General features: G+C 38.0%; 1 long non-coding RNA gene across 2 annotated transcripts; it reads left to right on the top strand.

Moving 5' to 3' along the window:
* The first annotated feature begins 5,553 nt into the window (after window positions 1-5,553).
* Window positions 5,554-9,656, top strand: LOC127625698 (uncharacterized). 2 transcript variants are annotated; one of them, XR_007968338.1, is made up of 4 exons: window positions 5,554-5,849; window positions 7,010-7,134; window positions 8,496-8,608; window positions 9,179-9,656. It is a non-coding gene; the product is annotated as an uncharacterized LOC127625698 (long non-coding RNA). The 2 variants fall into 2 exon arrangements; XR_007968339.1 differs by lacking the exon at window positions 5,554-5,849 and adding an exon at window positions 6,513-6,542.
* The last annotated feature ends 1,482 nt before the right edge of the window (window positions 9,657-11,138 follow it).

Genomic DNA, 11,138 nt, shown 5'->3' with positions numbered 1-11,138 from the left:
GCTATCACACAGATAACAAACTAATAACAAGTTAATCTAATCAAGCATAATCTCAGTCTTAATAAAATTACTAAATTATCATAATCTTTCACAAATAGACATCATAAATGTTAAAGTGGAAAGGTTTATTTAAAAAATTTGTATAACAGTTCTAATATTACATATAGACATAGTCAGCTGAATATACTTTACTTTGTAATTAAGGTTCGTTAATTTTCATGTCTATGGAACGCCAGGCAGTTCAAATATACGCGAATTTTAACACGTAGACAACGCGTAGACAACACGTCAACAACACGTTGTTTGCACGTTGTCAACGTGTTGTCTACGCGTTGTCTACGTGTTAACTTTTCACGCGTTGTTTACGTGTTGTTAACGTGTTGTTTACGTGTTGTTAACGCTGTCGACAACGTGTTGTTAACGCGTTGACAACGCGTTAACAACTACGTAAACAACGTGTCGATTTCATGTGATTCTGAGCCATTTGGCCACTTGTCCAGTTTGAAGGGGTGAGTGTTGCACATTTCCATTGGCTGCTGAGTAGTAGGGTTAAACCATTTCTGTAAGCCTGGGGGTTTGCCTGCCACTATTTAACATACTAAGGATCCTCTAATTTCTTGGTCCTTTTCTTCCTTTTGTGTGTAGCCTCTACAAATGTAATATTTGGATTGCAGTTTTAGGACTTAAAATAAATTATTATTATTATTTTCATCAAGATAAATTGCCACTTTTGCTCCTTTACTGCCTATTTTGTTAAACAAACACATTAGAGGGAATTCATGCTTTTTACACCATTCAGCAACTTTAGTTTTTTATCTTAAAAATCATTAACAGTTGTGCGGGGAAAAACTAACAGCAGTGGTACTCATTTAATGTTGGTGTAGGATACAGACCATTGTAATAAATACTGTATATGTCTTTTGAAAACAACATGAACCTTTTTCAGCATTTTAATTTAATGTAGGGCTTTGACCAGCAGAGGGCACATTGTGACTAATTATGGGGCTTGTTAAAACCTAAACGGACCTCTTTTTGTTTAGACCAGGGGTGACCAACCCTGGTCCTGGAGAGCTACCTTCCTGCAGAGTTTATATCCAACCCTAATCAAACACACCTGAACCAGTTTATCAAGGTCTTTAGGATTACTTGAAAATGACAGGCAGGTGTGTTGGAGCTAAACTCAGCAGGAAGGTAGCTTTCCAGGAGCAGGGTTGGTCTCCCTGGTTTAGATATTAAGCACTCAGACATATGTACACAGGTGATATTACCCATTTTGATGAAATGTACAGCCTTCCAAAGACTGTCAGGATTAGAATGAAAGTTTGTAATTAGGTCAGATAGTAACTGATTTGACTTTCCTGACAGCAGATGTACACTACTGTGCCAAACTCCTAGGTCATCCTTAAAATTCTTATTAAAGCCTAAAACCTTATTAAAGCCAGTTTATTATTCCCATATTTTAGTGGAGCTAAAATATTCTGTTTAGAACCTGCCTTAATGTTAGCCCTGCACCAGCTTGTTGCATAAGTTAGGACCTCTTCTATAGACAAAGAGGGAAGATCATTAAAATGCTGGGTATGCTAATGCTTATGCCGGATCAGAGGCCAAAATAGGCCAGTGTTTAAGAATAGTGTTCTGACAGAGTAATTTTTACCCTATTTGACACTTTTTTGTAAAAGATCAAACTAGAATTTAAATGCACCTTGGTAAGCCTCATCAACACACTGTAAAGAGGAGGCTCTGTCCCAAAAGCTTTATTTTTCATTGCAGCAGCTTTATCAATTAGTTCCTCATTAGAATGACATCTGAGCTCTTGGGTAAACCATATTCCAGAGCTCGATGAGCACTGCTGGCTAGGCAGATTGTAGTCTTATCTGTTTATGCCACTGCATAATTCGATTCACATATCCAAAAAAGACAAACGTTTATGATCATATTCAACTGAGAACGTAAGGTCAGGAGGTGTCTGTTAGTGTTAAAAACATAACTGTGTAAAATAGTTATTCTATGAAACGGCTGCCATTTGTGTCCGCAACGTTTGATGAGATGCATAAGGCACAAAAAATGTCCCAAAGTGTGTTTCCAAAGCTTAAAATTATTAAATGATGTGTTCTTGTTAACATGATATATGATAAAATACTATTCTTAAAGAGTAACATACTATTTTTAATCATTTTTCATTCGTACATGTCCAATTTCACATGTCCGTGTTGACCAACATGACATTTGCATCTAAAATATCACCAAATAAGTTATACATTTTTTTCAAACATTTATTATTTTCAGGATTTTATGTGTGTCCCTGTATATATAAGATATATTCAAAATAAATCGTATTTTTGGGTAAATATTTTATGATTTGTGTCCAGTCCCTCAGTTTGACTTACCACCTGTCACACTAATTTGTTTTATCTATAAATAATGTACTGTTGCTTTAAATGACATCACAAAGTGGAAATTACATAATTTGAGCCTTATAGCCACCATGAACAAAAGCAGGCAAGTACTGACATTCTTTTACTTTGTTTATTTGTTGCTTTTTCATGTTAGGCAGGGTCCCTCAAGCTCAAACCAACCACCCCGTCATGCAAAATAGATAGGGAAAACTGTTTTTTATTACATTTTTTACATTATTAATGCAAAGAAAATTATATTATAATATTTCAGATTGAATGCATTTATTCTATGTGAGGAATTTGACCACATGTGAGATCTGCAGCCATTTTGGGATGAAATGTACCACCCCATCACATGTTTTATTGTGACGTGGTGGTAAGGGATGTGATGGGGTGGTTCTGCTTCCTGTCTTGGTTCACTCACTCACTTACTATCACTTACTATCTCTTTCAGTCACTCATCACTCACTCACTCACTCTCTCACTATATCTTTCAGTCAGTCAGTCAGTCAGTCACTCATCACTCACTATATCTTTCAGTCAGTCACTCACTCACTCACTCACTCACTATATCTTTCAGTCAGTCAGTCACTCACTCACTCACTCACTCACTCTCTCACTCTCTCACTATATCTTTCAGTCAGTCACTCACTCACTCACTCACTCACTATATCTTTCAGTCAGTCAGTCACTCACTCACTCACTCACTCACTCTCTCACTCTCTCACTATATCTTTCAGTCAGTCAGTCAGTCACTCACTCACTCACTCTCTCACTCACTCACTATATCTTTCAGTCAGTCAGTCACTCACTCACTCACTCACTCACTCTCTCACTCTCTCACTATATCTTTCAGTCAGTCAGTCAGTCACTCACTCACTCACTCTCTCACTCACTCACTATATCTTTCAGTCACTCAGTCACTCACTCACTCACTATATCTTTCAGTCAGTCAGTCAGTCACTTACTCACTCACTCACTCACTCTCTCACTCACTCACTATATCTTTCAGTCACTCAGTCACTCACTCACTCACTATATCTTTCAGTCAGTCAGTCAGTCACTTACTCACTCACTCACTCACTCTCTCACTCACTCACTATATCTTTCAGTCACTCAGTCACTCACTCACTCACTATATCTTTCAGTCAGTCAGTCAGTCACTCACTCACTCACTCACTCACTCACTCACTATATCTTTCAGTCACTCACTCACTCACTCACTCACTATATCTTTCAGTCACTCACTCACTCACTCACTCACTCACTCACTATATCTTTCAGTCAGTCAGTCAGTCACTTACTCACTCACTCACTCACTCTCTCACTCACTCACTATATCTTTCAGTCACTCAGTCACTCACTCACTCACTATATCTTTCAGTCAGTCAGTCAGTCACTCACTCACTCACTCACTCACTCACTCACTATATCTTTCAGTCACTCACTCACTCACTCACTCACTCACTATATCTTTCAGTCACTCACTCACTCACTCACTCACTCACTATATCTTTCAGTCACTCTCTCACTCACTCACTCTCTCACTATCTCTTTCACTGACTCATCATTTATATTTTTTATTTATTGTACAACTTCCTTTTATACAGTTGAATGCAAAAAGTATTGTGATGTATATGAACAAAGTCTAGAAAATGTTCTTCATTATTACAAGGAATAAATTGTTCAAAAATTGTTTGTTCATAATTTTTTTGTAAAATGTTCAAAATATCATTGGTTCTAAAGTTTGCATCCCCATTTCTGAATGTAATAGCAATGTTCTCTAATAATATCTTTGTATCTTTATCCATCCAACCTCTTTGGGTACTCTTTGAGCAGCTTTTTTTGTAGTTTAGAGGGATGTGTGGATGCGACTCTCACATTCACCATTATGATGCTCTTTTCAGGTATTCAGAGCATGACCAACGTTTTCCATTACATCTCCAATTTTAATGTTTCCCATCCCCAGTTTTATAAAGGTTAAAACCAGCAGTTCATATAGAGAAACACATTGTCCATACCACCCTGTAACAGTGAACCACCCCGCCACATCAGTTACCGCCCCGTCACAGGGGCATTTTGTTAAAATTTTATGGAAAGGAAATGAAATGTTACAGAAATGAATGTTGAATGATGTTCTTGTTGTGTGGACTAATCAGATAAATGTAACTTTATTTGTATTTTTTAAGTGAATTTGTTTTTTCAGTACAAACAATGAGGCCATTGAAGTGTCAAATTCATATTTTAAGATTAAAAATCTAAGAATACATTTTTTTTATTAAATTACAGACTTTCTATTGATGGTTTCCAAAAAAGGACATTTTACTATTAGGAAAACATTAGATTTTAAAAATCTATTTCTTGTATTACTACTCTAACGGGGTGGTACAAGAAAGGCTCCCTTGCCTGAATAAAAAGGATAATATTAATAAGGATTTTGTGCCTGAGGTGGAAAAATATTTGTTTTTTGGAGGATTAACATATCTTTCAACTTGTAGGTTTAAAAAAAAAAATTTGTTCTTCATGAAAAATTAGTGGAAATGGCACCCGTTTGGTAAAAACAAAAACATATAAATTATCATATTCCAGTGCAAAAGTAGAACCCATTAATGTTCCTTTACATTGTAGGAAGAAAACTTAAATGAAGGAGAAGTAGTTCAGTTTAAGGACCAAATCAGCTCACAAATAAAGGTACAGGGTTGTAGTGCTTCCTCAGTGCAGTCTTAAATAATACTCAAGAGCCTCAAGACCTCTTACAAGGAAGATATTTGTGTAGAGGCTTTCCACATCTAAGGTGGCCAGAATAACATCATTGGGTAACTTTTTAATGTTGATATCTTGTTGAATAAATCAATCTTTAATATATGATGGAAGCCTCTGAACAGATGGTTTAAGAAAATGATCAAAATAGTTAATTAATAGATAATGTCTCTAGTAGACAATCATTGATGGCTACAATAGGCTGGCCTTTGGGTTTAACCAACCAAGTAGAGCAACTGTTGCAGGCAGCATGATATAATTGTTAAACTGTGGCCTATCACTCATTGCCTAGATTATATCTGCTCATATTTGGCTGCTTCAACTCAGTTTTGATTATACTGAATTCTCAGTAAATTATTATAATTACACAATTTGTGATTATGTCTTACATTTAACTAACTGTGCATCAGGACACTTATTATAAATTAGGTAGCCTATATTCCAATTATTTTTAACTACCTAAAATCAGTGCATATAACCTTAAACATTTGGAGCTTCTGGTTTCTAGTGTTGTAATACAAGTGCAAGTGTTACAGGCTGCTTAATTGCTTGTTAAGCTGCAGCCAATCACAACACTGCCTCCCTCCTCCACTCATTTGCAGCCTCTTTGATCTGTGCGTGAGACCTGCGCGGCTTGCTTCAGTCCGGTTGTTTGGATGCGGACGGTGCAGTATGCTGAATCGCGAAGATTACGTGAGTAACAGATATAATTGAACGAATTCAGAACAGACAGGAGCAGCCGAGTTCTTCTGAGAGTCTTGTAGAAAGGGGAGTACTTTGAATTAGCTGGGAAATATCTGTAAAGGACCCCAATTCACCGTGTTTCAAAATGTTTAACGTGAAGTTTGCGTTCCTCATGCAACTTTATTAATGTTATTGGAGTCTCCTCTTAACCATAATAAACATTTGACGGAGTAATTTAAGTAAAGTAATGTAATGTTAAAGTGGTGTTAATAATATATTCTGCGTCTCGGTGAATTTCATTGGGGTTGAAGTGTGTGTTGTAGTGTTTGCCAACATTAGCCTAACTACGTAGCAAGCTAACTTAGCAAAAATGCAATGCGTGGAAATGGCACCTTTTGATAGAAACATTACTGCAGTTAAAGGTTTTAATAAATGGAGGACTGCACTAACGCCGAATGTTTCAGCAGCTCAGTTTAAAATATTTATTGATGGCAGTGGAATTATGGTCTGTCAGTAACGTTATCTAACTTTCATCCTGCCTTCGAGTAACATGTCATATTATTGATTGTTTAATCTTTGAATGTAGCATTCTTTGTCAAGTGAACGCAAGATCTCTGTATAAGACATGACACCTTGTTGACATCACCATTTCCATGCTTTGGGAAAGGATCGCCCCCTGGCCAGGCCCCCAACTGTGAACAGGTCGGTGTGACTGTAGCTGTATGGTGGTCATTCTGTCGTTTGTCACCCATCAGTTGTAGTAGATCTATTTGGTCTATTTGGTCAAATTTGTGTGTTGCAATCATGTTTAGATGTCAGTTGACTGGTTTAGTTATCCTTTGTCAGGCAGCCATTTGTGGGGCAAGGAGCTGGATTTTCCATATACATCAGATTTATGAGATGCTTTACATGGCTTTTGTATTCAGCCAAAATTCTGCCTCACTGCATACAAGCGCCATCTAAGTTTAACATAGTACATCTTATGATTAAAGCAGCCGAGGATGTCCTAAAATGACCACTTTGCGTGTATAATATTTAATAGGCCTATTTTAACATCAACTAACCACTTGCCATTAGTTATGGATATGTTATGTATGTTTTTCTGGACATTGTCTATATAGGCTTTTGGCTTTGCATTTCCGGTCTCACATTTTCTGTCACTTTTTCAGGCTGAGGATGTTCAGACAAAATACTCCCATTAGAGGACCAAAGCGACGGGGGCAAACAAGACTTGCAACTTTCAGAGTTGGTCTCTTCCTCCATCCTGCTATGGAAACATTCCACCCACATAAAGGTATGTTTAATTACGTATGCATTGTAGTGTTTCGCTGTGGCACATAGATGGGAACCACAAGCTCATCAGGTATATGCAGATGATAAATTAGTTCCAGTGCGACTAAACACTCAACTAACAGAATAATTAACAGGGTTCTCACGGTGCAAGCATTTCATTCACTTTTATGAGTGAATATTCTGCATGCAAATATGAATTTGTTTTTGCCGTACAGGTGTGCATGACTTGTGGATCTGATTAAGTATGATGACATCAGTATAAACAAGCACAGATCCTGAACAGATGCATGTTGTTGGGACACAAGTTAATATTAAGGTTTTTTGTAAAGTTTTTCCTAGTCTATTGAACTGTCAACAGGTTTTTATAAATTGAGGTGTCCTTTTGTTATGTTACTTAATTCCGAGATGTTTTCTGTGTGTCTGTTTTGTATTATAATATTTGATGCACTGACGTTACATTAGTGTTTCCCATACATTGATTTATTTGTGGCGGTCCGCCACAATATCGTGTGTTGCGCGCAGTGCATATATTCGCTCAGCACCTCTATGGAACGCCGCTAACCCCCCCATCTCACACAAACACATTGACAACTGACCCGTCTGTAAACGGCCCTCTTTGTGCAGTCTGAATCAAAACATGATCATGCACTGGAGGAAGGATTTTTGCCGGCTTTTCCGCGCAGAGAAGATTAGTGAATCACTCCGAAGTTGAATGGTTAACGTTAGTATCATGAACACCGCTGCGCAAATCTGTTCAACACAATGCTGTCAATTTCTGAGACCCACTTTCAATTAAATTAGTAAGCATGTACGGAGCCTAGTTAATAAGGATAGATATGTTAAGAATAGCCTACAGCTGGGTGGCCGAGGTTAGCACTATGTACATAGCTACTAGTCAATATCAATTGCCACCTACCCCCCCCCCCGGGCCGTGCGCCACAGTTAGCCATTTTGTTTAAAACACTGCATTACGTACAAAATTGCACGTATGTGTAATGAATGTTACCGTGCTCACACGGTGTGCGAGTGAAAATCATTAGTTGCTTTTATATACAGTCTGTTTGTTGCACTTGATAATGATAACCCTGTGAAATTTTTGTAGAGGCAGTCATAATTCAGGAGCAGCGACGTGCCGAATAGGGGGAACACTGGTTTATGTGCACACCACCAACTGTCTGGCGCTGCACTTCCAAGTTCTGCCTCTTTTGTTCTGTCGACATTAAGTTACCAATTAACATTTAGGGAATCCATTCGAATCCTCCACTTCCGCATCGCAATGCATCAAAGTATTGATTTATTTACTTATTTCCCCACCCCTTCTAACCACAGTGGTATTGATAAACATTTATTTTTCTCCTGTAGACTGCTGTATGGAATGTCCAGTGCATAGAGAGAACTTCGCAGTGGGAGAGCCAGTCAGACAGCTACCCTGTAACCACTTTCATTCAGAATGTATTGTACCATGGCTGGAAATGGTGAGTCGTCATAACAAAGAGAGTTGTGCTTTTGTAAAATAAACAAACAAAACAGATCCTTAATGACATTTAGTACTTTATATGATATTCACACTGCTCAATTCAGGTATTAGGACCTAAAGGAATTTAGAACATGCTTTGGCTACCTGGTAGAAACATTTATATGGGGTCGACTCAAACATTTCCTATTGTTTATTGTAATGAAGGAACAGAGTGTTGCCCAGTGCAAATATGTGGCTAATTAATGTGTTAATAGTTTGGAGAGGAATGGAGGTTAATGGCACAGAACAATAAGCTCTTATATAGAATTTTGCCAGCTTTACCTTTAGAATTGCCTTAAAGGAATGTCAAATTACAATCAACTATACATTATTAGATGCTAAATTAATCACCAATGCTGAAGTTGCCCTACTATACCAGTCATTTAACATTAGCAGTGGAGGATTTTGCTGAGGTATATTTGACTTGCCAGACAATGGTCAAAGAACAGCATGAGCATTGTGTGAAATAGGACTAAAATAAAACTGCCCAAATCTAATGTAAACTATATTCTGTTCTATGGCCACACAGCATGTCCAGTGTGCAGGAAGAGTTTAAACGGAGAAGACGGCAGCAGCCAGACCCCATCAGAATATCTGCCCTCTCCATGGATGCCGCAAACAGGAGAGATTGTCCTTCTGAGACACCAGTCATCCCTCGGTTCTCCTCGCCTACATCAAACACGCCGAGAAGACAAAGCGCTTGTCACGTTCTCTTTGCTATCTGTTGCAGTCATAATCATCTCAGTCTGATATTCCTTTGTATTTCTTTGTATTTGTTTAATTTATTTAATGCCTTTCTGCACCATGTAAACTGTTACCAATACAGGCTTCCTAACAGTCGGTTGAGTTCAAGCCCATGTCTTCACCTCTCAAGCAACTCCATCTTTCTTGACATGCACTGCGGCAATATGCTATTATGGGGAAATGCCAGACTTTATATCATACCATGTCCTCTTTACACATCAGCAAATTTGCTAATCCTGCAACTTGAGCACTACATTTACATTTATGCATTTGGCAGACGCTTTTGTCCAAAGCTGACTTAGAGTGCACTTATTACAGGGACAATCCCCCAGAGCAACCTGGAGTTAAGTGCCTTACTCAAGGACACAATGGTGGTGACTGTGGGCTCAAACCAGTGATCTTCTGATTACCAATGTTATACGTGCACTTATTACAGGACAATCCCGAGCAACCTGAGTTAAGTGCCTACTCAGGACACAATGGTGGTGACTGGGGCTCAACCATGATCTTCTGATTACCATTTACAGTTATGGGTGTAGACCAACAATATGAACACAATATTGCCCTGAAATAAATGATATGTTTGTGAAGGATATAATATATTTTTGAGATTTTGTCAGGAAGATCTTGATTGATCTCTGGTTACTTATTCTGGTGGTGTTTTATTGGATTGCATTATAAAACCATGGGCCAATGACTGGGTGATGGGCAATCGATGGGGTATCTTTAAAATGTTATGTTTGTGAAATAAAAAAAAACCTTTCTCATGATTGTCTAGCTCTGTGGGTGTTTTTGATGGAGTCAGATGCAGATTGTAACCTTTTCTGTCTATGAAATGAAGTAGGCATCTTCAGCAGTATTCACACTGTGCTTGCTTGATATATAAATTAAGACTTGTCATCTTAAATGTGTTAACAGTGTTTCCCACCCAAAGCACCTGGTTAAATCATGTCATGACATTGTCATTATTTTACCATTTCATCGGGATATAAGGTTATGCCCCGCCTCCGCGGGTCATAACCTACATTCTATAAAAATGTTCAAAGATTAAAGTTACATGTTTTCCAAATACATATTTATTACAATGGACTGTATCCTAAACCAACATTTAATGAGTACCACTGTTGTAACTTTGCAGCCACACAATTGTTGATGTAATGAGAAAACTAAAGATTGATGAATGGTGTAAAAAGCATGAATTCCCTCTAATGGGTTTGTTTACCAAAATAGGCAGTATTGGAGCAAAAGGAGGCAAATTATCTTTTTGAAAATGGGTTTATAACTTTACAATTTATTTTAAGTCTTAACTGCAATCCAAATATTAAATTTTTATAGGCTACACACAAAAGAAAAGGACCAAGAAATTAGAGGATCCTTAGTATGTTAAATAGTGGCAGGCAAACCCCCAGGCTTACAGAAATGGTTTAACCCTACTACTCAGCAGCCAATGGAAATGTGCAACACTCACCCCTTCAAACTGGACAAGTGGCCAAATGGCTCAGAATCACATGAAATCGACACGTTATTTACGTGTTGTTAACGCAGTAGTCAACGCTGCTAACAACACGTTGTCAACACGCGAAACAACACGCTAACAACACGTAAACAACGCGTGAAAAGTTAACACGTAGACAACGCGTAGACAACACGTTGACAACGTGCAAACAACGTGTTGTTGACGTGTTGTCTACGCGTTGTCTACGTGTTAAAATTCGCGTATATTTGAACTGCCTGGCGTTCCATAC

Source organism: Xyrauchen texanus, chromosome 3 (genome assembly GCF_025860055.1).
Source record: "Xyrauchen texanus isolate HMW12.3.18 chromosome 3, RBS_HiC_50CHRs, whole genome shotgun sequence".
Taxonomy (NCBI): Eukaryota; Metazoa; Chordata; class Actinopteri; order Cypriniformes; family Catostomidae; genus Xyrauchen; species Xyrauchen texanus.
Note: the sequence above shows the minus strand (reverse complement) of the source record. Positions and strands in the feature narration are given on the sequence as shown.